Source organism: Phyllobates terribilis, unplaced genomic scaffold (assembly GCF_046119375.1).
Source record: "Phyllobates terribilis strain yellow unplaced genomic scaffold, ASM4611937v1 Scaffold_7__3_contigs__length_470593459, whole genome shotgun sequence".
Taxonomy (NCBI): Eukaryota; Metazoa; Chordata; class Amphibia; order Anura; family Dendrobatidae; genus Phyllobates; species Phyllobates terribilis.
The window spans coordinates 4,816,421-4,843,496 of record NW_027362767.1 but is presented as its reverse complement, the minus strand read 5'-3'; positions in this window follow the sequence as shown (position 1 = coordinate 4,843,496).

Below are 27,076 nucleotides of genomic sequence, written 5' to 3'. Positions count from 1 at the left end.
GCACAGTACCTCTTCTGTGTATCGGTATCTACTCTACATACACTGCACAGTACCTCTTCTGTGTATCGGTATCTACCCTACATACACTGCACAGTACCTCTTCTATGTATCAGTATGTGCCCTACATACATTGCACAGTCCCTCTTCTATGTATCAATATCTACCCTACACACATTGCACAGTACCTCTTCTATATATCAGTATCTGCCCTACAGACGCTGCACAGTACCTCTTCTATGTATCAATATCTGCCCTACATACATTGCACAGTACCTCTTCTATGTATCAATATCTACCCTACATACACTGCACAGTACCTCTTCTATATATCAATATCTGCCCTACACACATTGCACAGTACCTCTTCTATGTATCAATATCTGCCCTACATACATTGCACAGTACCTCTATTATGTATCAATATCTACCCTACATACACTGCACAGTACCTCTTCTATATATCAATATCTGCCCTACACACATTGCACAGTACCTCTTCTATGTATCAATATCTGCCCTACATACATTGCACAGTACCTCTATTATGTATCAATATCTACCCTACATACACTGCACAGTACCTCTTCTATATATCAATATCTGCCCTACACACATTGCACAGTACATCTTCTATATATCAGTATCTGCCCTACAGACACTGCACAGTACCTCTTCTATATATCAGTATCTGCCATACAGACGCTGCACAGTACATCTTCTATATATCGGTATCTGCCCTACAGACACTGCACAGTACCTCTTCTGTGTATCGGTATCTACTCTACATACACTGCACAGTACCTCTTCTGTGTATCGGTATCTACCCTACATACACTGCACAGTACTTCTTCTATGTATCAGTATTTTCCCTACAGACACTGCACAGTACCTCTTCTATGTATTGGTATCTGCCCTGCATACATTGCACAGTGCCTCTTCTATTTATCAGTATGTGCCCTACAGACACTGCACAGTACTTTTTCTATGTATCGGTATCTGCCCTGCATACATTGCACAGTGCCTCTTCTATTTATCAGTATGTGTCCTACAGACACTGCACAGGACCTCTTCTATGTATTGGTATCTGCCGCACAGACGTTGCACAGTACCTCTTCTATATATCGGTATCTGCTCTACAGACACTGCACTGTGCCTCTTCTATGTATCAGTATCTACCCTACATATACTGCACAGTACCTCTTCTATGTATCAGTATGTGCCCTACAGACACTGCACAGTACCTCTTCTATGTATCAGTATGTGCCCTACAGACACTGAATTGTGCCTCTTCTATGCATCAGTATCTGCCATACAGACACTACACAGTACCTCTTCTATGTATCAGTATCTGCCCTACAGACGTTGCACAGTACCTCTTCTATATATCAGTATCTGCCATACAGACACTGCACAGTACCTCTTCTATGTATTGGTATCTGCCCTGCATACATTGCACAGTGCCTCTTCTATTTATCAGTATGTGCCCTACAGACACTGCACAGTACTTTTTCTATGTATCGGTATCTGCCCTGCATACATTGCACAGTGCCTCTTCTATTTATCAGTATGTGTCCTACAGACACTGCACAGGACCTCTTCTATGTTTTGGTATCTGCCGCACAGACGTTGCACAGTACCTCTTCTATATATCGGTATCTGCTCTACAGACACTGCACTGTGCCTCTTCTATGTATCAGTATCTACCCTACATACACTGCACAGTACCTCTTCTATGTATCAGTATGTGCCCTACAGACACTGCACAGTACCTCTTCTATGTATCAGTATGTGCCCTACAGACACTGAATTGTGCCTCTTCTATGCATCAGTATCTGCCATACAGACACTGCACAGGACCTCTTCTATGTATTGGTATCTGCCGCACAGACGTTGCACAGTACCTCTTCTATATATCGGTATCTGCTCTACAGACACTGCACTGTGCCTCTTCTATGTATCAGTATCTACCCTACATACACTGCACAGTACCTCTTCTATGTATCAGTATGTGCCCTACAGACACTGCACAGTACCTCTTCTATGTATCAGTATGTGCCCTACAGACACTGAATTGTGCCTCTTCTATGCATCAGTATCTGCCATACAGACACTACACAGTACCTCTTCTATGTATCGGTATCTGCCCTACAGACGTTGCACAGTACCTCTTCTATATATCAGTATCTGCCATACAGACACTGCACAGTACCTCTTCTATATATTGGTATCTGCCCTGCATACATTGCACAGTGCCTCTTCTATTTATCAGTATGTGCCCTACAGACACTGCACAGTACTTTTTCTATGTATCGGTATCTGCCCTGCATACATTGCACAGTGCCTCTTCTATTTATCAGTATGTGTCCTACAGACACTGCACAGGACCTCTTCTATGTATTGGTATCTGCCGCACAGACGTTGCACAGTACCTCTTCTATATATCGGTATCTGCTCTACAGACACTGCACTGTGCCTCTTCTATGTATCAGTATCTACCCTACATACACTGCACAGTACCTCTTCTATGTATCAGTATGTGCCCTACAGACACTGCACAGTACCTCTTCTATGTATCAGTATGTGCCCTACAGACACTGAATTGTGCCTCTTCTATGCATCAGTATCTGCCATACAGACACTACACAGTACCTCTTCTATGTATCGGTATCTGCCCTACAGACGTTGCACAGTACCTCTTCTATATATCAGTATCTGCCATACAGACACTGCACAGTACCTCTTCTATGTATCTGTATCTGCCATACAGACATTGAACAATACCTCTTCTGTGTATCGGTATTTGCCATACAGATATTGCACAGTACCTCTTCTATGTATTGGTATCTGCCCTACAGACACTGCACAGTACCTCTTCTATGTATCGGTATCTGCCATACAGACATGTCACAGTACCTCTTCTATGTATCGGTATCTGCCATACAGACACTGCACAGTATTGCTTTTATATATCGATACCTGCCATACAGATACAGCACAGTATCTCTTCTATGTATCAGTATCTGCCATACAGATACTGCACAGTACCTTTTCTATGTATCAGTATGTGCCATACAGACACTGCACAGTACCTCTTCTATGTATCGGTATCTGCCCTACAGACGGTGCACAGTACCTCTTCTAAATATCGGTATCTGCTATACAGACACTGCACAGTACCTCTTCTATGTATCGGTATCTGCCCTACAGACGGTGCACAGTACCTCTTCTAAATATCGGTATCTGCCATACAGACACTGCACAGTACCTCTTCTATGTATCGGTATCTGCCCTACAGACGGTGCACAGTACCTCTTCTAAATATCGGTATCTGCCATACATAAACTGCACAGTACCTCTTCTATGTATTGGTATCTGCCCTACAGATGGTGCACAGTACCTCTTCTAAATATCGGTATCTGCCATACAGACACTGCACAGTACCTCTTCTGTGTATCGGTATCTGCCATACAGACATTGCACAGTACCTCTTCTATGTATTGGTATCTGCCCTACAGACACTGCACAGTACCTCCTCTATGTATCGGTATCTGCCATACAGACATTGCACATTACCTCTTCTATGTATTGGTATCTGCCCTACAGACACTGCACAGTACCTCTTCTATGTATTGGTATCTGCCATACAGATACTGCACAGTATCTCTTCTATGTATCAGTATCTGCCATACAGATACTGCACAGTATCTCTTCCATGTATCAGTATCTGCCATACAGATACTGCACTGTACCTCTTCTATGTATCAGTATGTGCCACACAGACACTGCACAGTACCTCTTCTATGTATTGGTATCTGCCCTACAGATGTTGCACAGTACCTCTTCTATATATTGGTATCTGCCATACAGACACTGCACAGTACCTCTTCTATGTATCGGTATCTGCCATACAGACATTGCACAGTACCTCTTCTATGTATCGGTATCTGCCATACAGATGTGACACCCCAGGGGTCTGGTTGCCACAGTGATAGAGATATTATGTCTGAGAGCAGGTGGGAGGTCCTTTGGTCAGGGATCCTGTGCATGCCACACCTCCTGCCCAGTCTTGGGAGGGGAAGACCTTCCCCTGTATAAACCCGGGGCTGAGGCAGGGTGAGTCAGACAAGGAGAGTGGAGAAGAGAAGCAGCATAGGAAACAGCAGAGTTACAAGGAGTCAGGGGCTGGCAGCTACAGAGCTCGCCCTGACTAAGAAGATTCTTTACCGGACCCGGAGTCCGAGGCTGTGGGGACTAACTTCTACCCAGCAGCAGAATCCGTCAGGCAGGGGATTTCAGGTCCTCTGGCCCAGAAGCCCGAAGGCACGGTCACACGCGTGGGACCAGCACCGCCATCGTGGAGCGGAAGCCATTAGAAGGCCCCGAGTCACCGGCCATACGGGTGAGCACCACACGGTACACTCAGGGACGTGGGCTACTTACATCAGCTTCTAGCAAGGTAGCCAGAAGAGTACAGTCAGTTTGGGAGGCCTACAACTACGCCTGGCCAGGGGAGATCCCATCTGCTCAAAGACTGACCAGGCCCCGTTTGCTAGCAAGTACTCCGGGAGGGTCTGTCGTTGTTACCAGTAAAGACCCTGAACTACACCGTACCGTCTCTGAGTGGTTCCTGCTACCCCCATCATCCACGTCGGCTGCCCTGAGGCCATACCCCTCCCGTTGGGGGTTATACTATCACGCTGCACAATCCTACCACCGGCCTCAGCGGTCTGCCCTGCAGCAGCAGCTTCCTGGCTGCACTCAACGGGTGGCGTAGTCATCAACTATTTACTACTAATAGACTGCCGTCTAGTTTGACTCCCTGGGCACGGACCGGGTCACCGCCACGAGATTACAACCCTCCACGGATCCGGCTCCGGGTAAGCTCCCGCGTGCGCACCGCAGCGCGACACAGGCCCAGGGGCGCGTCAACTTTGGCGTAGTCGGCAGGATTTCGTGCCCGCAACCACCGGGTACTGCGTGCCTGAAAAGCAAAGACTGTTCAAACTTACCAGTGGTGAAGGTTTCCCGCCATCCGGCGCCATCTTCTACCTTCTTCCCGCCATCCGTGGAGTTTTCCCGCCATTGGACGCCATCTTGAGGACGCCGCGCGGGAAGAAGAGGGGCGTGGACTCCGAAAGCGCGCGAGAACTGAAGCCCCGCCTCACGTCCGGACGTTGCGTAAGGTCCTGGAAGGAGCCCAGCAGACGCCGACGTCACAGGAGCGCGACGGAAGGTCCTCAACCCTGACGATTCACTGCGGAGCCGCGGCCTACGGAAGAGGATCATCGCAAGGTAGGCCACGGTCCACTAGGGGGGAGGAAGATGTCGGATACGGAGGAGAGCTTCACTGCCTCAACCCCCGCCAGCGCTACCGCTGCTGCAGTTATGCCCTTCACCATGCCCTATATCCCGGGAGCAGCTTGGCTACCCCAGTACTCAGGGGAGTCACATACCCTGCATGACTTTAGAGAAAAGCTGGATAGCCTCTTCCAGGTGTACCCCCTCACAGAAGAGCAAAAAGTGAGCATCCTGGTGGCCCAACTAACCGGGGCAGCCAAAAGGGAAGTAAAATCCTGGCCACCTGGGAGGAAGACTGTCGCAGGGATACTAACCCGGCTGAAGGACACCTTTGATACCCGCACCTCAGCCGAGATTAAGCTTAGATTCTACGGGTGCAAGCAGCGAGCGCATGAGAGTATAAGGGACTATGCACTAAACCTACAAGAGGCCCTGAGGGCCATAAAGCAGACCGACCCTGATGGGGTGGGAAACGAGGACAGGCTGTTGACTGAACAATTTATAGAGGGTTTATATTGCAATGCCCACCGAACCCAGTTGCGGGCAATGGCCTTACAGGATCCCCATCTGGACTTTGCACAGTTCAAGGACAGAGCCATCCGGGTGCTCCGAGAACCGGCACCAGGTGGCGTTGTGACCCACAGACGCCCCACTACCACTTACTACCAGGAGGCGGCGCCCTTGTCAGCAGGGCCTGTGGGAGCTGATGCGCAGGCTTTGGACAATGACCCGGCTCCAGACCTACACCATCAGGTCCAAGAGCTAGCTAAGAGCGTTGCTGCGCTAACCCGAACTGTGCAGTCTTTACAGGTTTCCACCCCAGGGAAGATCCAGCTGGCATCCGGACCGGAGGACATCCCGTGGCGTCGACCAAGGAGGACCCCACCGGCCAGAGGAAGACCCAGTGACCGATACAGTGAGGACGGACGACCCATCTGCCGCCGCTGCAATCAACCCGGACATATGGCAAGGTACTGTTCTTTAAACGGGCACAACCTGGGGTAGAGGGCCAACCCCCAGGAAAAAGATCACCAGGCCCATCGAACTGGCGCGACAGATATGTGGGAGGACGTCCAGTCTTGCCTGTGGTACTGGATGGCATTCCCATGAGTGCCCTACTGGACACCGGGTCACAGGTCACCACCATCCCGTACGTGCTCTTCAAGCAGTACTGGAATGACTCGGATATTACCCGCTACCCCGACGACGACTTGAGTATCATCGCCAGCAATGGTCAGCCCGTGCCACAGATCGGATTTAAAGAGGTGACCATCAAAATTTATAGAGTCGAACTGGCCGCACAGGGACTGATCATTGTAGATATCGATAAACATGAGAGTCACCCAAAAATAACTCTAGGAACTAATGTAATTGAAAATTGTCTTGCAGAGGTGATTTTCCTTTTACAGCAGGTTGCCAAGAACGCCAGCTCCGGCGAGCAGCGGGTGCTCCAGAAAGAGATCCGGGCACTGATGCAACGGCAACAAGTGGAACTCTCCGGCGGTGAGATTGGTAGCGTAAGAATGTGTGACCCTTTTCCTATTGCCATGCCCCCAAAAAGTGAAATGATGATTTGGTGCCGGGCAGCTATTGGTCTGAGAGGTAGAGATTACCAGGCAATGGTAGAACCAGTTTACTCAGACAGTAGGCCCACCATTTTGACAGCACGGGGGGTGGTCAATGTACGCCATGGGAGGGTGCCCATTCGCATAATAAATATCGGGGAGAGGGAAGTGTACCTGCCCCGGTATGCCACGCTAGCCAAATTATATACCACTAATCAAAGTTCTATACAATCTGTGGAACCCTTGCCTCCATCTCACCCGGAGGAAGGTAACGGCTCTAAGAAAGACATGGAGGACTGGTGTCAGCAACTACATTTGGGTACTGACTCCACTCCCTCACATCAGAAACAAGGAGTCTATCGGGTGGTTCAAGAGTATGAGAGAGTGTTTAGTAAACACCCGTTAGACTTCGGGCGAGTCAAGGGGGTAGAACATCGCATCCCCACGGGAGATCATCCTCCCATAAAAGAGAGGTATCGACCCGTACCCCCTGCACATTACCAACACGCCAAGGGGATGCTTAGAGATATGAAGGAGGCTGGGGTAATCCGGGATAGTTGTAGCCCCTGGGCAGCCCCATTAGTTTTAGTCAAAAAGAAAGACAACACCATGAGGATGTGTGTAGATTACCGGAAAATCAACCGTATCACACACAAGGATGCGTACCCCTTACCAAGGATAGAGGAGTCATTGGCTGCTTTAAGATCTGCTAACTTCTTCTCTACCTTGGATCTCACTAGCGGGTACTGGCAGGTTCCTGTAGCAGAGGCGGACCGGGAGAAGACCGCATTCACCACCCCGATGGGACTTAGCGAGTTCACCTGCATGCCGTTCGGACTCTGCAACGCACCAGGAACCTTCCAACGCCTAATGGAGTGTTGTCTGGGCCACAGAAACTTCGAGACGGTCCTGTTGTACCTGGACGATGTCATCGTATATTCCAAGACGTATGAGGACCACCTGAAACACCTGGCGGAAGTGTTCGAGGCTCTGGCGAGTTACGGCCTAAAGGTGAAACCCTCCAAGTGTCACCTCCTGAAACCAAAGGTGCAGTACCTGGGACACGTGGTGAGCGCTGACGGAGTGGCTCCCGACCCCGATAAGATCACCGCAATTAAGGGATGGCCAAGCCCCTCCAGCGTAAAAGAAGTGCGGCAGTTCCTCGGGTTGGTAGGCTACTACCGAAGGTTTATTCCCGGTTTCACCAAAAAGGCAGCACCTATGCAGGACCTCCTGATAGGCCAGTCCCGGAAGGCCAAGAACCAGAAGCCGCCCTTCAAATGGGAAGAGCTGGAAGAAGAGTCCTTCCGCCAGCTGAAGATGGCCCTCACGGGGGACGAAATCCTGGCGTACCCGGATTATAGCCAGCCCTTTATCCTCTACACCGACGCCAGTAACATCGGGCTAGGAGCCGTACTGTCCCAGATCCAGCAGGGGAAGGAACGAGTAATCGCCTACGCCAGCCGAAAACTGCGACCCACCGAAAGGAACCCCGAGAATTACAGCTCATTTAAGTTAGAGTTCCTGGCCGTAGTATGGGCAATCACTGAGCGCTTTAAGCATTACCTCGCTTCTTCCCGGTTCACCGTGTACACGGATAACAACCCGCTGACACACCTGGACACGGCAAGACTCGGTGCCCTGGAGCAGAGGTGGATGGCCCGTCTGTCCAACTACGAGTTCACAATTAAATACCGGGCAGGACGCTCCAATACCAACGCGGACGCCCTGTCCAGGATGCCCAACCTGCCGGACGGAGGAGAAGATCCGGAGGGACTGGAAGAAGTTGAACTCCCTGCGTTCCACCGTCATGGGACTATTCAGTATTCCCACCGGGTAAGGAGTAAGCAGGCTGCTACGTTGAACCCCTTACCCCACTACAACTGGGCGGAAACGCAAGACAGCGACCCTGCCGTCCGACTGGTGAAGGAGATGCTGACTCGGCCGGAGGCTCGCCTTGAACCAGACGCTCCGGAGGAAGCCAAACAACTATGGGCAGAGAAGAGTCGACTGTTCCTTTACAAAGGGAAGTTGTGCCGCAGAATGGTTAACTCCCGGATGCATGAATTACTCTGGCAAGTAGTGGTGCCACGAAGAGACGCAGCCATGGTGATGGAGGCATACCACGACGGAGCTGGACACTTTGGGTGGAAAAAGCTGGAGTTCCTGCTGCGCGAGCGGTTCCACTGGGTAGGCATGAGGGGAACCATCGAGAAGTGGTGCAGAGATTGTGGCCCGTGCAACCTGAGAAGGAAGGACCGAGCCAGCCAGAAGACTCCCCTGCAGTCCATCGTCACCCGGCAACCGTTGGAACTGGTAGCCTTGGATCATGTAAAACTGACCCCAAGCAGAAGTGGCTACGTCTACGCGTTAACCATCGTGGATCATTACTCCCGGTTCTTGGTTGTCGTCCCCGTCAAGGACTTAACGGCTCAAACAGCAGCTAGAGCCTTCCAGCAGCACTTCTGCCGTCCACACGGGTACCCGGACCAAGTGCTGACGGACCAGGGACCTGCCTTTGAAGCGGAGGTCTTTCAGGAATTCTGCAATCTGTATGGCTGCCGGAAGATAAGGACGACACCCTACCATCCGCAGACTAATGGACTTTGTGAAAAAATGAACCAGGTGGTAATGGATCTTCTAAAAACGTTGCCCCTGGAAGAACGCAGTCTGTGGCCTGAAAAGTTGCCCGATCTGGTGGACCTATACAACCACATCCCGGTAGGTTCCACCAACTGTACCCCGGCTTACCTAATGAGGGCGAGACCTGGTAAGTTACCTGTTGACCTGGAAATGGGAGTCCTGACCCCCGAGGACACTTCACCAGAAACAGACTGGGACACAGAGAGGCAGCAGCAGTACCGGAGAGTACAGGAGAGCGTGGAGCGAAGTCTCTGTCAGGCTAGGGAAAGACAAGAGAAAACTTACAACCAGTATGCTCCCGCTGTTCCCCTGGTACCCGGAGAGCAGGTCTTGAAGAGGAAGAGACGGCTCCACAAGTTGGACGACCAGTGGGAGAAGGACCCGTACACCGTACTGCCCTCAAGCCACGAGAACCCGAAGGTCTGTACCATCAGTAAAGACGGAGGGGAAACCACAGCCATTGTATCCCGGGACCACCTGAAGAAGTGTCCCGAACAACTGAGGAACCCTGAAGAGGAACAAGAAGACCATCGACCCGTGGAAGAAAGGGAAGATATGGTTAGTACCGTGCTCGGGGACTTTCCTCAGTCTTGGACTCAAGTCAATGGTGCAGTTGTGGTACCCGTACTCACCTTCCTCCAACCATCATCCCAAGAACCTACGGAGCAACGGGTAGAGCTGGAAGAACAGCCGGTCCAGGAGGCAGAAGACTCCACACAAGCAGAACAGGAGAATCAACCCTCTGCTTATAGTGAGCCTGCCGTACCCCTAGTGAGACAAAGAGCCGGTAGACAGCTGCCCAGTTTACCCTTGACAGCTCCTACACCCTGTAGTTCAGGGCCAGACAGTCAGCTCCGTAGGTCCACTCGGGCCACTAGAGGCCAGTTACCCGCACGCTGGAGAATTTAAAGTGTATAAATTGTTTTATTTATGTTTTTCTGTGTCTTGTTGCTTGTGTATAATTTTGTGTTTCTAGTTATTTTTAGGGAACCTTGGTGGATTTACCGGGAATCCTTGTATATAGTTGGAGCGTAACCCAGGATGGACTAGAGACTGTTAAGGACTCGGGGTAGGACAGACCCCTACCTGGTTACGTCTCCCTGTGTTGGTGAAATGGACACCTTTGCTTTTCTTCAAAGACTGCATCCGGTTGCGGACACGCCGTAACCATCTTATGTGTTTTTCTTATAGTATTGTTACTGTTATACTTTGTTATGTTTTTCTAAATGTGTTTAGTCCCGGAGTACTAAATTTCACTAGGGGGGAATGTGACACCCCAGGGGTCTGGTTGCCACAGTGATAGAGATATTATGTCTGAGAGCAGGTGGGAGGTCCTTTGGTCAGGGATCCTGTGCATGCCACACCTCCTGCCCAGTCTTGGGAGGGGAAGACCTTCCCCTGTATAAACCCGGGGCTGAGGCAGGGTGAGTCAGACAAGGAGAGTGGAGAAGAGAAGCAGCATAGGAAACAGCAGAGTTACAAGGAGTCAGGGGCTGGCAGCTACAGAGCTCGCCCTGACTAAGAAGATTCTTTACCGGACCCGGAGTCCGAGGCTGTGGGGACTAACTCCTACCCAGCAGCAGAATCCGTCAGGCAGGGGATTTCAGGTCCTCTGGCCCAGAAGCCCGAAGGCACGGTCACACGCGTGGGACCAGCACCGCCATCGTGGAGCGGAAGCCATTAGAAGGCCCCGAGTCACCGGCCATACGGGTGAGCACCACACGGTACACTCAGGGACGTGGGCTACTTACATCAGCTTCTAGCAAGGTAGCCAGAAGAGTACAGTCAGTTTGGGAGGCCTACAACTACGCCTGGCCAGGGGAGATCCCATCTGCTCAAAGACTGACCAGGCCCCGTTTGCTAGCAAGTACTCCGGGAGGGTCTGTCGTTGTTACCAGTAAAGACCCTGAACTACACCGTACCGTCTCTGAGTGGTTCCTGCTACCCCCATCATCCACGTCGGCTGCCCTGAGGCCATACCCCTCCCGTTGGGGGTTATACTATCACGCTGCACAATCCTACCACCGGCCTCAGCGGTCTGCCCTGCAGCAGCAGCTTCCTGGCTGCACTCAACGGGTGGCGTAGTCATCAACTATTTACTACTAATAGACTGCCGTCTAGTTTGACTCCCTGGGCACGGACCGGGTCACCGCCACGAGATTACAACCCTCCACGGATCCGGCTCCGGGTAAGCTCCCGCGTGCGCACCGCAGCGCGACACAGGCCCAGGGGCGCGTCACAGACATTGCACAGTACCTCTTCTATGTATCGGTATCTGCCATACAGACAGAGCACAGTACCTCTTCTATGCATCAGTATCTGCCATACACACCCTGCACAGTACCTCTTCTATGTATTGGTATCTGCCCTACAGACACTGCACAGCACCATTTCTGTGCACCAGGTACAGTACCCTGGGCCCTTGTATGACAAGCTTGGGGGTGCACTGCACATCTTAGTTTCTCTCCAGTTTTGGGATTTACAGTAAATGTTTTTCTCCTGCAGATTGTAAAATAATTATGATTTAAATTGTTTTCTGGACCTCAGCGCTGGTTCCTCGCCCTCCACGCACGTCGCCCTCTCTGAGATCGCTTCATTAGACCCTTGTTCACCTGGCGACCTCGCTGGATCAAGTGCATCAAATTATCCTGGAGAGATTCGCTCCAGCCCCGGCGGCCTCGTCCTATAGTAACAGATGAATGAATCTCTGCTTGTGGTCAGAATAGTAATTTCCATAGAGATACAATGTTTCCCATCATCGCTGTGAAACGGTCACTTACTTACATGTTTTATAGGCTGCAACTTTCTAATATACATCCCATAATGTTTATATCCCATAATGATTATAGACCATAGCACTGAGGTCCTGGGACTATAGAATAAGACGTGATCGGATGCAGGTACATTATGCCCTCTCCTGCACCTCCTGTCAGCCAGGGCAGGGGCAGATTAGTCATGGGGTGCATATTACAAAGCTGCCCCTGTTCCTATTGTAAGCGCAGAGGTAGCCCAATTTGAACAGTTATTTTCTTGCTCATTGTCCCTGAAGTTGGAGATTCTACATCTTTAATGGTGTTTACCCAGACTACGATATAGTGATCTATTATCAGGATAAGTCATTTATATCAGATGGGGTCTGACACCTGGTAGATCCACATCAGATAGGAGGGGGCTGACACCTGGCACAGCCACTGACCAGGGGAGCCATGATCAGTGGGGGAGGTTTAGAGGTCACACAGAGCATCACAGCGCCACACACAATGCAGTGGCCGTTCATGGGTACTGCATCTCAGCTCCCATTGACATGTAATATGACTTGTAGTACCAGGTTCTGCCACTACAAGGAGTATGGCACTGTGGAGCTTGGCTCTATAACTTGTGATCTTACGATGACTGCAGCCCCAGGTATCAGGTATTTGGTAGGGATTTTGGTTGTCAGGACTCCACCGATGACCTCTCCTAAGTATGAGCCATCCGTATTTTTGGCTGGAAATCCCTCCAATAATGTATAAAGACAGCTAAACCTAAGGACTCATCATAGTAAAAGTCAAACTAGGAGGAGCAGCACTCTGCAGTGACTCTCCACTTCGAGTATTAAGAGACGACGGTGAATGGGAAGGCTGGGGGGTGGTCTTCTCGGACCTCTATATAGAAGGTCCAGAGTAAGCGTAAAAACAGCAAAATGCAGTAAAAACTCATGTAAAGTTTCTGACAAAAGCAAAATTAAGTTAAACCATAAAATAATAAAATGAAAAGAAACTATTGATATCATTAAAGGAACCTAATCACCGAGAATAATAAAAACCCTCCACGTTCACCGCTACCGAAATCTCACACAAAGAATTATGGACAATAAGCAAGACGGGAAATTATACATCAGCAAATGGCGCTTTCAGCCGAGTGAAGAAAGAATCCATTACCCGCTCCGAGAAATCCATCCCATAATAAATTTCCCTTCACTGATATTGAGAAAGTGATTGTAATTATGTAACCACGAAACAAACAAAGAGCAGAAGATTATAGAGGATGGAAGTTCCCGAGCATCTACTGGTGCGACCATGGCTGAGCTGTACAAGAAATACAGCAGAACAGTGAGTGCAGCTCTGGAGGATAATACAGGAGGTAACTCAGGATCAGTAATGTAATGTATGTACACAGTGACTGCACCAGCAGAATAGTGAGCGCAGCTCTGGAGTATAATACATGAGGTAACTCAGGATCAGTAATGTAATGTATGTACACAGTGACTGCACCAGCAGAATAGTGAGTGCAGCTCTGGAGTATAATACAGGATGTAACTCAGGATCAGTAATGTAATGTATGTACACAGTGACTGCACCAGCAGAATAGTGAGTGCAGCTCTGGAGTATAATACAGGATGTAACTCAGGATCAGTAATGTAATGTATGTACACAGTGACTGCACCAGCAGAATAGTGAGTGCAGCTCTGGAGTATAATACAGGAGGTAACTCCGGATCAGTAATGTAATGTATGTACACAGTGACTGCACCAGCAGAATAGTGAGTGTAGCTCTGGAGTATAATACAGGATGTAACTGCGGATCAGTAATGTAATGTATGTACACAGTGACTGCACCAGCAGAATAGTGAGTGCAGCTCTGGAGGATAATACAGGATGTAACTCAGGATCAGTATTGTAATGTATGTACACCGTGACTGCACCAGCAGAATAGTGAGTGCAGCTCTGGAGTATAATACAGGATGTAACTCAGGATCAGTAATGTAATGTATGTACACAGTGACTGTACCAGCAGAATAGTGAGTGCAGCTCTGGAGGATAATACAGGATGTAACTCAGGATCAGTAATGTAATGTATGTACACAGTGACTGCACCAGCAGAATAGTGAGTGCAGCTCTGGAGTATAATACAGGAGGTAACTCAGGATCAGTAATGCAATGTATGTGCACAGTGACTGCACCAGCAGAATAGTGAGTGCAGCTCTGGAATATAATACAGGATGTAACTCAGGATCAGTAATGTAATGTATGTACACAGTGACTGCACCAGCAGAATAGTGAGTGCAGCTCTGGAATATAATACAGGATGTAACTCAGGATCAGTAATGTAATGTATGTACACAGTGACTGCACCAGCAGAATAGTGAGTGCAGCTCTGGAGTATAATACAGGATGTAACTCAGGATCAGTAATGTAATGTATGTACACAGTGACTGCACCAGCAGAATAGTGAGTGCAGCTCTGGAGTATAATACAGGATGTAACTCAGGATCAGTAATGTAATGTATGTACACAGTGACTGCACCAGCAGAATAGTGAGTGCAGCTCTGGAGTATAATACAGGATGTAACTCAGGATCAGTAATGTAATGTATGTTTCTTCCCTTCGATATCAGATGTCCATCAGTTCCATCAGTTTAGAACTGTCAAAGACCAAGTGGATCAGCTACACCATCTACTGTTCGCTTGTATTGTGTAACAAGTGTATCCAGAAGAAGTGATGAGCGGTCACCAGATACTGATGATGGAGGCGACGGGCGGTCACGAGACAACTGATGATGGAGGAGACGGGCGGTCACCAGATTTTGATGATGGAGGAGACGGGCGGTCACCAGATACTGATGATGGAGGGGACGGGCGGTCACCAGATACTGATGATGGAGGTGACTGGCGGTCACCAGATATTGATGATGGAGGAGACGGGCGGTCACCAGATACTGATGATGGAGGAGACGGGCGGTCACCAGATACTGATGATGGAGGAGACGGGCGGTCACCAGATATTGATGATGGAGGAGACGGACAGTCACCAGATACTGATGATGGAGGTGACTGGCGGTCACCAGATATTGATGATGGAGGAGACGGGCGGTCAGCAGATACTGATGATGGAGGAGACGGGCGGTCACCAGATACTGATGATGGAGGAGACGGGCGGTCACCAGATATTGATGATGGAGGAGACGGACGGTCACCAGATACTGATGATGGAGGAGACGGGCGATCACCAGATACTGATGATGGAGGAGACGGGCGGTCACCAGATACTGATGATGGAGGAGACGGGCGATCACCAGATACTGATGATGGAGGAGACGGGCTTTCACCAGATACTGATGATGGAGGAGACGGGCGGTCACCAGATACTGATGATGGAGGAGACGGGCGGTCACCAGATACTGATGACGGAGGAGTTGGGCGGTCACCGGATACTGATGATGGAGGAGACGGGCTTTCACCAGATACTGATGATGGAGGAGACGGGCTTTCACCAGATACTGATGATGGAGGAGACGGGCGGCCACCAGACACTGATGATGGAGGAGACGGGCGGTCACCAGATACTGATGACGGAGGAGTTGGGCGGTCACCGGATACTGATGATGGAGGAGACGGGCTTTCACCAGATACTGATGATGGAGGAGACGGGCTTTCACCAGATACTGATGATGGAGGAGACGGGCGGCCACCAGACACTGATGATGGAGGAGACGGGCGGTCACCAGATACTGATGACGGAGGAGTTGGGCGGTCACCGGATACTGATGATGGAGGAGACGGGCGGTCACCAGATACTGATGATGGAGGAGACGGGCGGTCACCAGATATTGATGATGGAGGAGACGGACGGTCACCAGATATTGATGATGGAGGAGACGGGCGATCACCAGATACTGATGATGGAGGAGACGGGCTTTCACCAGATACTGATGATGGAGGAGACGGGCGGTCACCAGATACTGATGATGGAGGAGACGGGCGGTCACCAGATACTGATGACGGAGGAGTTGGGCGGTCACCGGATACTGATGATGGAGGAGATGGGCTTTCACCAGATACTGATGATGGAGGAGACGGGCTTTCACCAGATACTGATGATGGAGGAGACGGGCGGCCACCAGACACTGATGATGGAGGAGACGGGCGGTCACCAGATACTGATGACGGAGGAGTTGGGCGGTCACCGGATACTGATGATGGAGGAGACGGGCGGTCACCAGATACTGATGATGGAGGTGACGGGCGGTCACCAAATATTGATGATGGAGGAGACGGGCGGTCACCAGATATTGATGTCGGAGGAGACGGGCGGTCACCAGATATTGATGTCGGAGGAGACTGGCGGTCACCAGATACTGATGCTGGAGGAGATGGGCGGTCACCAGATACTGATGATGGAGGAGACGGGCGGTCACCAGGTATTGATGTCGGATGAGACGGGCGGTCACCAGGTATTGATGTCGGATGAGACGGGTGGTCACCGGATACTGATGGGATTTGCATTTCTCTTTTCTTCAGTGACTTTACACTTTTGTGATTGATCATCTATTATTCCTATTTTGGAAGCTTTCTACTTTGCAGCACGTTTTTCACACCTGACAGTCTTTTGCACTGTGCTGTAGATTGGCACCACCTTGCTCAGGAGCATGGAGATCAGACTATGACTGCACCATACACTGCATCTCCGTTTTCTTTACAAAACAGAAGAGGAAATAATATTTTAGGTTGTAGAATTACAATGGATCCTGCACCCCGGCATTCAGTTTGTGGGTGAATTTCTTCCATGTCAAAATGCAGCAGTGGCTGTAAAGTTTTCCATACTTTCAAGGCGAGAGGGATGAGCAGCGATGTTGGGTACGTCTGTGCACAGTCTGGCGGTGTTACTTAATCACGAGCTGCACAATCATCACCATAATCCCTGGACGGAGCGGCTGCTCGTTACATCTGGCGCTCGCCTCCATCTTCTCTTTGTTCCATCACTTAGACGCTATTAATCCCCCATAAACGCTCCTCCAAAGGTTGAATCCGTCATCGCCTCTATTGTTGTCGCCATCACCAGCAATATATGGAGAGCAGATGCCAAAATGCCGGCCGCAAATCAGACCGGGACGTCATGCGACAGATGACGTGGAGGCTTTACACCGTGGACACTTTGTTACAGAGATCTAGACTTTACGAATCTTCAATTGTTTGTTTGCTATGAGATTCTGCGACTTGTCCTCCGCCGCCAGATAGATGGACGTACAGAAGTCGGATCGTCACAGATAATGGCGCAGCGTTATTTAATTAGGTGCAATAATCTAGATACTAATTGACTTTGGGGAAATAAAGCCCCTTCTATTTCAGGTTCCTGGCAGCTAAAAAGTGGTTGCAAAATCAGTGAATGAAACCCTCCACATTTTGTAGCTGCCGAGCCCCTTACCCTCAGCGCTGAACCCACCCATGTGATATATAGAGGGTCTCCGTATACAGGAGCACGTGATGCCCATTCCCGCTCGATTCTTCCCTCCTTAGATACATTGTTAATAATTCTGGTAACACGAAGGCGATGATGTCAGACCCCAATTACGTGTCCTCTGCGGATGTGCCGCCATCTAGCACCGTCCCATTTGCGCTCGATATCTATAAATGAACCACAGGTGCGCTAATAATATCGGCCTTCAGTAAGGAATTAGCCGCAGCGAGGGGCCGCGTCCGATCGGATCTCATCTCTTCTGTCATTGGTCTAATCCCTAGAAATGGCGCTCGTCTCCGGACATTTAATTAGCAGGAATCAGGGAAGGCTGCTCGGCTCTAGACTTTCAAGATCATTAGCGATATAAATGAGAAGTCGTAAAGTTAAACACGAGTCAATTGCTTTCCACGTAAATTAATGATGCATCCTGGTAGCCATGGGGCCCGCGGCTCCGTGCGGATCACTAATATGAGGAATGGAGTCTAATGAGCAGGTGATTTCCCTTTAAATAGACACAGAATTGGCTCAGAGACTCGAAATGATGAGAAGTTCCAAAAATCCCTAATGCATAAAAAATCTATCCTTAATGCTGCGAGGAAGACGAGGGCAGGTTGGGAATAGAGCAGGGAACCAGAGGGAGGGCTCCGGGACCCCCACCTCGGTACCTTCGATCGGGTCACTTACACAAGCACCACATGTGGGGTCATACGTCGCAGTCTCAGAAATTGAAGCAAAAATGCTTTTGTGCCATAATCTTGAAAAACAGAAAAGAAAAAAAATGCAAGATGTGACCCCTCCCTAAATTACATAATATTTGGACAAGTCCTAAAGTCATCGGCTGAACCAACGACACAACACAGGGGCCACAACGTGACGTGTCATAGTGACCTGTACAGAAAATCTGCAGCCCAAAAATCCAGGACCAAGATTCGCCTCTTACTGCCTCTAATTAGGGCAACACACTACGCTCCTGAAATACTCTGTGCTGCTGTGGCCTCTGCTATCTGTAAGCTGCCAAAAGATCAGCTCATTGCTATCCTGAAATACTCTGTGCTGTTAGGGCCCCCCGCTATGTTATTCTACCTGTAAACCTGCAAAACATCAGCTCCTTGCTATGCTGAAATACTCTGCGCTGCTGTGGTCCTGCTAACGATAATATCCCTAAAAGATCAGTTCTTTCTTTATCCTGAAATACTCTGTGCTGCTCAGGCTGAGATTTGCCTATCGATGTGTGCTGGACGGACCAGGAAACAAAAGCTTTGAGATTAAGTTATAGGTCTCCGAGTATAAAACAGTTTGCAGAAAATGACTTATTAATGCAAATGAGGAAATCTCGGCGGAGCTCTCATCTGGGGTCTTTTCACCGTCCAGATAGGGGCCGGGGCTCAGAAACGAGCAGATCCGGCCAGAGCTGCAGATTGTTATCATTAAAGGAAAAGCATTTCACTCAAATGTTGGAAAGGGGGTAAATGTAATGGCGGCGGGCGTGCCTGAAGGGGCCCCTCCGGGCGCAGGGGCGATGCCCATCACTGCCTTATAGCGTTTGACTTTTAATAAGATGTTTTACAGGGGAGCAACAAAAAACGGAGAATTTCCGAAAAGCTTCATTTAATCAGCTCAAACAGGCATTAAAGCTCGCAGACTTGGATGGCGTCCTCGTGAATAAAAAGTACACAGGCCAAATGGGACGCTTCAGAAAAATCCCAAATACTGCCGCAGATACAGAGATTACGGCTAGAAAACATAAGCCAAATTGGAAAGTATAGAAAGGGACCTGAGGGGGAAAGGAGGGATAATAAATGTGCAAAACTGGAAGAGGAAGAATTAGAACAGAGCCAAACATGTAAAAACACTTGGACTGAAGAAACAAAGTATCTAATTAAAGATCCAGTAACCAAAAACTAAAAATAAGGCTGAAGGCTCCTCCAGGGGAAAAAAAAACTGAGAATTCTGCTTTTCTCCAGAAAAGTGCTTTCTTCTTCTTCTGTCGGGGTCCCCAGCTTCCTGCGACTGCAGCACCTTCCACTAGTTGCTTTTTATTCCGTGACTTTGGGTAAGAAAGGTCAAACCTGAATCAAGCAAGTAGATATCATCCTCATTATTAAAAAAAAAAAGTACACAGGCCAAACGGGAAGATTTAAGAATATACCCAAACCTGCAGAAAAGAAAAATCATGGCTAGAAAACATTACCGTATTAGAAAGTAGGAGAGGAAATTTGAAGAGAGCGAAATCTGGAAAATGTATGGACAGAAGTAGCAAAGTCTACAATTAAAGATCCAGGAACCACATAACTAAAAACTTAAAAAAAAAAATCATTGAAAAAAGTTTAAATATGGTTCACAAAGGAAATTGTGCTTTCCTCCTTTAGACTTCTGCTTGGGTCACCAGTATTCAGCAGCTGCAGCGCATTGCACTAGTTGGTTTTACCCCTGAGTACATCCCCTGGATACACAGCAGTTTTGGGTCACAGAAAATGTTCTCAGAACTTGGAACAAGTGGTTATTATGACAATTAAAGACTTTCTACAAGAAAAGTTATCACTGGGAGCATATACTGGAGCGCAATGACAAAGCTATAGCGAGTGGCACCAGAAGCAACACAAGGCGCCATGCTATAAGGTGAAGGTGAATTTGGGTTCAGGCCAATAACCAAAGAATCTTAATAACACATGGGCCCGATTCTTGAAGACGGTGATTATATGTGTGTGATGGAGTAAAATGTGCCAAATTCATCAGAGCAGTGAGCTTAGTGCATCTTTCAGCTGCACGAGACGTTTGGCCGTCACTGCTGGCTGACATTTCTCTTGTGATTTACGCCACCTTCGTGATGTAAATTATGATGAATTTCTCGGCCGAGCTCAACCTACTTAAATGGCGCAAAAAAATTGTGACATTCTGAGCAGTTTTATCCCGGAAATTACGTAATGAATCAGCCATAAGACCTATAGAAATGCCAAACTTTTCAACCATGTTGATCCAGGGGTAATTCCATAAATTTGGTGACATAAAAACAAAAAAAGGAAATTTTTGAAACTTTTTTTTATTTACAAATATTACAGAGTTTTTTTGCAAAATTTACAAAAATAGAAAACAAACAAAAAAATCTTTTTCCTGATGTAAACATGTGATGACTGAAGGGATGCAAGCTGTATAAAATGGCACAATGTTCGCAGCCCTGGAACAGCGATGACCTTGACCCCAAGAGGTTAAGTGGTATAGCAAAGGCTCCATCAACCATCAAAGATTGTATCTGCACCAGATGCGTTTATTGTCCTGGCCTCGGAGACTTTTTCTTCATTCTCCCCCACAATAGACTTGTTGCACTTTTCTCTTATTATCAGTGCAGCAGCAAATATGGCGATGGCGAATATTTTATTCATAGTGCACGATAAATAATTCTAGTAATAACATTTCCTCATTTTCTATTCATTTATAGCAACAAATAAAGAGCAGACGGTTATGAATGGATGAGATCCTGCAGGAAGGAGGTCACGGAAAGTCCACAGAAAGTATTACCTAGTAACTCAGCGTGTGACGCGGAACGGGCGACGCTGATACATTGTAACGTTATACAGAACCGAGGAGAGGACGGGGAAAGCGCTCTGGAGCAGACGAGTACTTCCTACATTATAACGGCGCGTTGTCGTCATGGAGCGTTATAGGGCATTGTACCAGGAATCCTTCCCCCACATTTGAATATATTGGGGCCTCATTCATTATCGCATTTGGTGCCTTTTTTATGCCATTTTTTTTCTCTGGTGCCAAATTCACCTAAGTTGCGCTTATTTTGAGTTTGTCTAACACTTGCTCATTTGTTTTTCTCTCTTTTCGCCATGGGAGTGTTTTTTTGCAATCCATATGTTTGCAACCAACTTCTTAAAGTAGCAAAAATTTACTCCCCACTTCCCTCCACCTTCTGGATTACTTTGCATGTCAAACCTTCCCACAAATGTTAAACTTGCATTGTGTATGGGGCACAATGAGGGCACATGTGTGGGGAAACAATCACCATCTGGTGCAATAACTGACTGGCACGATTTGTAACCAAACAATTTGAGCCATTATTTATATAGTAAAGCAAGCGTAGTAATGTGGACACCAGAAGCAGCAGCAGGCGCAGTAATGTGGGCAGTAGAGCAGCAGCAGGCGCAGTAATGTGGACACCAGAAGCAGCAGCAGGCGCAGTAATGTGGGCAGTAGAGCAGCAGCAGGCGCAGTAATGTGGACACCAGAAGCAGCAGCAGGCGCAGTAATGTGGACAGCAGTATGGGCAGTAATGTGGGCAGCAGAGCAGCAGCAGGCGCAGTAATGTGGGCTGCAGAGCAGCAGCAGGCGCAGAAATGTGGACAGCAGTAGACGCAGTAATGTGGACAGCAGTAGACGCAGTAATGTGGACAGCAGCAGGCGCAGTAATGTGGACAGCAGCAGACGCAGTAATGTGGACACCAGAAGCAGCAGGCGCAGTAATGTGGACACCAGAAGCAGCAGGCGCAGTAATGTGGACACCAGAAGCAGCAGCAGGCGCAGTAATGTGGACAGCATCAGGCGCAGTAATGTGGACACCAGAAGCAGCAGGTGCAGTAATGTGGACAGCAGCAGGCGTAGTAATGTGGACAGCAGCCGGTGCAGTAATGTGGACAGCAGAAGCAACAGCAGGCACAGTAATGTGACCAGCAGCAAGCGCAGTAATATGGACAGCAGAAGCAGCAGCAGGAGCAGTAATGTGAACAGCAGCAGTCGCAGTAATGTGGACAGCAGAAGCAGCAGCAGGCGCAGTAATGAGGACAGCAGCAGGCGCAGTAATGAGGACAGCAGCAGGCGCAGTAATGTGGGCAGCAGTAGGCGCAGTAATGTGGACAGCAGTAGGCACAGTAATGTGGACAGCAGAAGCAGCTGGCGCAGTAATGTGGACAGCAGCAGGCGCAGTAATGTGGACAGCAGCAGCAGGCGCAGTAATGAGGACAGCAGCAGGCGCAGTAATGTGGGCAGCAGTAGGTGCAGTAATGTGGACAGCAGTAGGCACAGTAATGTGGACAGCAGAAGCAGCTGGCGCAGTAATAAGGACAGCAGTTGGCGAAGTAACGTGGGCAGTAGAGCAGCAGCAGGCGCAGTAATGTGGGCAGCAGCAGGCGCAGTAATGTGGGCAGCAGTAGGCGCAGTAATGTGGACAGCAGTAGGGGCAGTAATGTGGGCAGTAGAGCAGCAGTAGGTGCAGTAATGTGGACAGCAGTAGGCGCAGTAATGTGGACAGCAGTACGGGCAGTAATGTGGGCAGTAGAGCAGCAGTAGGCGCAGTAATGTAGGCAGCAGTAGGCACAGTAATGTGGACAGCAGCAGGTGCAGTAATGTGGACAGAAGGGCTGCAGGCGCAGTAATGTGGACAGCAGGGCAGCAGGCTCAGTAATGTGGACACCAGAAGCAGCTGCAGGCCCAGTAATGTGGACAGCAGGGTAGCAGGGGCAGTATTATGGACAACAGGGCAGCAGGTGCTGTAATGAGGACAGCAGGGCAGCAGGCATAGTAATGTGGGCAGCAGGTGCAGTAATGTGGGCAGCAGGGCAGCAGGCGCAGTATTATGGACAACATGGCAGCTGGTGCAGTAATGTGGACAGGAGGGCAGCAGGTGCAGTAATGTGGGCAGCAGGGCAGCAGGTGCAGTAATGAGGACAGCAGGGCAGCAGGTGCAGTAATGTGGGCAGCAGGGCAGCAGGTGCAGTAATGAGGACAGCAGGGCAGCAGGTGCAGTAATGTGGACTGCAGGGCAGCAGGCGTAGTAATGTGGGCAGCAGGCGCAGTAATGTGGACAGCAGGGCAGCAGGTGCAGTAATGTGGACAGCAGGGCAGCAGGTCCAGTAATGTGGACAGCAGGGCAGCAGGCGCAGTAATGTGGACAGCAGGGCAGCAGGTGCAGTAATGTGGACAGCAGGGCAGCAGGTGCAGTAATGTGGACAGCAGGGCAGCAGGCGCAGTAATGTGGACAGCAGGGTAGCAGGTGCAGTAATGTGGGCAGCAGGGTAGCAGGCGTAGTAATGTGGGCAGCAGGCGCAGTAATGTGGACAGCAGGGCAGCAGGTGCAATAATGTGGACAGCAGGGCAGCAGGTGCAGTAATGTGGACAGGAGGGCAGCAGGCGCAGTAATGTGGACAGCAGGGCAGCAGGCGCAGTAATGTGGGCAGCAGGTGCAGTAATGTGGACAGGAGGGCAGCAGGGTAGCAGGCGTAGTAATGTGGGCAGCAGGTGCAGTAATGTGGACAACAGGGCAGCAGGTGCAATAATGTGGACAGGAGGGCAGCAGGTGCAGTAATGTGGACAGGAGGGCAGCAGGCGCAGTAATGTGGACAGCAGGGCAGCAGGCGCAGTAATGTGGGCAGCAGGTGCAGTAATGTGGACAGCAGGGCAGCAGGTGCAGTAATGTGGACAGGAGGGCAGCAGGCGCAGTAATGTGGACAGCAGGGCAGCAGGCGCAGTAATGTGGGCAACAGGTGCAGTAATGTGGACAGCAGGGCAGCAGGTGCAGTAATGTGGACAGCAGGGCAGCAGGTGCAGTAATGTGGACAGCAGGGCAGCAGGTACAGTAATGTGGACAGCAGGGCAGCAGGTGCAGTAATGTGGGCAGCAGGGCAGCAGGTGCAGTAATGTGGGCAGCAGGTACAGTAATGTAGACAGCAGGGCAGCAGGCACAGTAATGGTCCTCGCTCCTCCTGTACCAGTCGACGTCACGTTTTCTTTGTTCAAGATTATTGTAATTGTTCTTGTATGTACAGTTATGCTCAAAAGTTTACATACCCCGGCAGAATTTTTCCTTTCTTGGCCTTGTTTCAGATAATATGAAGGATAGCAAAAGAACTTTTTCTCCACTCATGGTTATTGGTTGGGTGAAGCTATTTATTGTCAAACTCCTGTGTTTTCTCTTTTTAAATCTTAATGACAACCAAAAACATCTAAATGACCCTGATCAAAAGGTCACATACCCCAGTTCTTAATACCGTGTATTGCCCCCACTAAGATCAATGACAGCTTGAAGTCTTTTGTGGTAGTTGTGGACGAGGTTCTTTATTTTCTCAGATGATAAAGCTGCCCATTCTTCTTGGCAAAAAGCCTCCAGTTCCTGTAAATTCCTGGGCTGTCTAGCATGAACTGCGCGCTTGAGATCTCCCCAGAGTGACTCAATGATATTGAGGTCAGGAGACTGAGATGGCCACTCCAGAACCTTCACTTTGTTCTGCTGTAGCCATTGACAGGTCAACTTGGCCTTGTGTTTTGGATCATTGTCATGTTGGAATGTCAAGTACGTCCCATGCGCAGCTTCCGGGCTGATGAGTGCAAATTTGCCTCCAGTTTTTGCTGATAACGTGCTGCATTCATCTTTCCTTCAACTTTTACCAAGTTTCCTGTGCCTTTGTAGCTCACACATCCCTAAAACATCAACGATCCCCCTCCGTGCTTTACTGTAGGAATGGTGTTTCTTTCATCATAGGCCTTGTTGACCTCTCTCCAAATGTAACGTTTATGGTTGTGGCCAAAAAGTTAAATTTTGGTCTCATCACTCCAAATTACCTTGTACCAGAAGTTTTGAGGCTTGTCTCTGTGCTGTTTGACGTATTGTAGACGAGATACTTTGTGGCATTTGCGCAGTAATAGCTTTCTTCTGGCAACTCGACCATGCAGCCCATTTTTCTTCAAGTGCCTCCTTATTGTGCATCTTGAAACAGCCACACCGCTAGTTTTCAGAGAGTCCTGAATTTCAGCTGATGTTATTTGTGGGTTTTTCTTTGCATCCCGAACAATTTTCCTGGCAGTTGTGGCCGAAATTTTTGTTGGTCTACCTGACCGTGGTTTGGTTTTTACAGAGCCCCTGATTTTCCATTTGTTAATCACAGTTTGAACGCTGCTGACTGGCATTATCAATTCCTTGGATATTTTTTTGTATCCCTTTCCTGTGTTATACAGTTCAACTATCTTTTCCGGCAGAACCGTTGACAATTCTTTTGTTTTCCCCATGACTCACAATCCAGAAACGTCAGTGACTGGATGAAAGATGCAAGAGTCTGTCTGGATCCCAGAAACTCACTCAGCTTTTATGCACACACACTGATTACAAGCAAACAGGTCACAGGTGAGGATGTTACCTTTAGTAGCCATTCAAACCCATTTGTGTCAAATTCTGCGCATGTTATCAGACCAAAATCACCAGGGTATGTGAACTTTTGATCAGGGTCATTTGGATGTTTTTGGTTGTTATTAAGATTTAAAAAGAGAAAACACAGTAGTTTGACAATAAATGGCTTCACCCAACCAATAACCATGAGTGGAGAAAAGGTTTTTTGTTATCATTCATATTCTCTGAAACAAAGCCAAGAAAGGAAAAATTCTATGTAAACTTTTGAGCACAACTGCATACCCCTTTTTCACATGTAAAGCGCCATGGAATAAATGGCGCTATAATAATAAATAATAATAATGTGGACAGCAGGGCAGCAGGTGCAGTAATGTGGGCGGCAGCAGGCGCAGTAATGGGGGATGCAGCAGGATGATACTGTTAAGGGGCACATCAGACCATTGTCCTCGGATTCCCCGCAGCCTTGTCCGGGCGATACCGACACCCCACATGTTATTCTGCCTTTGCAGCCACAAGCGCCCAGATCCTGCGTCTGCGCCGCTACGTTCCCACATTTGCTGAGATGCCTGCTAGAAGCATTAGCCCAGGACTCGGTTCCCGTCTGTTCATTAAACCTTCTGCACATTGCTGGAATTTCAGAGCTCCAGCCCCGGATTATGATTTAGGAGGTGGGGGCCGCGGCGTCCAGACGTTTTATATCCGTATTACATTCCACAATGTAACAGAATGCGGCTGATTATGTCCCTGGTAACTGCACAGGAAGGATGACCTGTCTGTGGCCCCACGGTGAACCATCGCTGGGGCCGGTACTGGAGCACATGAGGGCAGATAGTGCGCTAATAAATGGGGGAAATCCCTCCAGGTTCACCCCATTCACAGTCCTGGACCCAAGTGTCCCAATGGTCAGATGCCATTTATAGAGGAGGCTGCTGATTCTGGGGTTGGGTTGCCCAATGGTCAGACGTCATTTATAGAGGAGGCTGCTGATTCTGGGGTCGGGTCGCCCAATGGTCAACTCAATGGGCGGCACATTTATATTCGCCTGGTGGGACCCACAAGTGTCCTCAGGAGCGGCCGGGCAGACAGCGCTGTGCAGTGACATCATTGTGCCACCTGCGCTGGGCGCCATGCCTTGTGTCCCGCACTCGTATGGACAGCAGCCGGTCTCCTACCAGACAGAGCGAGGCCTCTGCTCAAACACAGGATGCAACTGTGCCATGCAGACGCCGCCAGAGA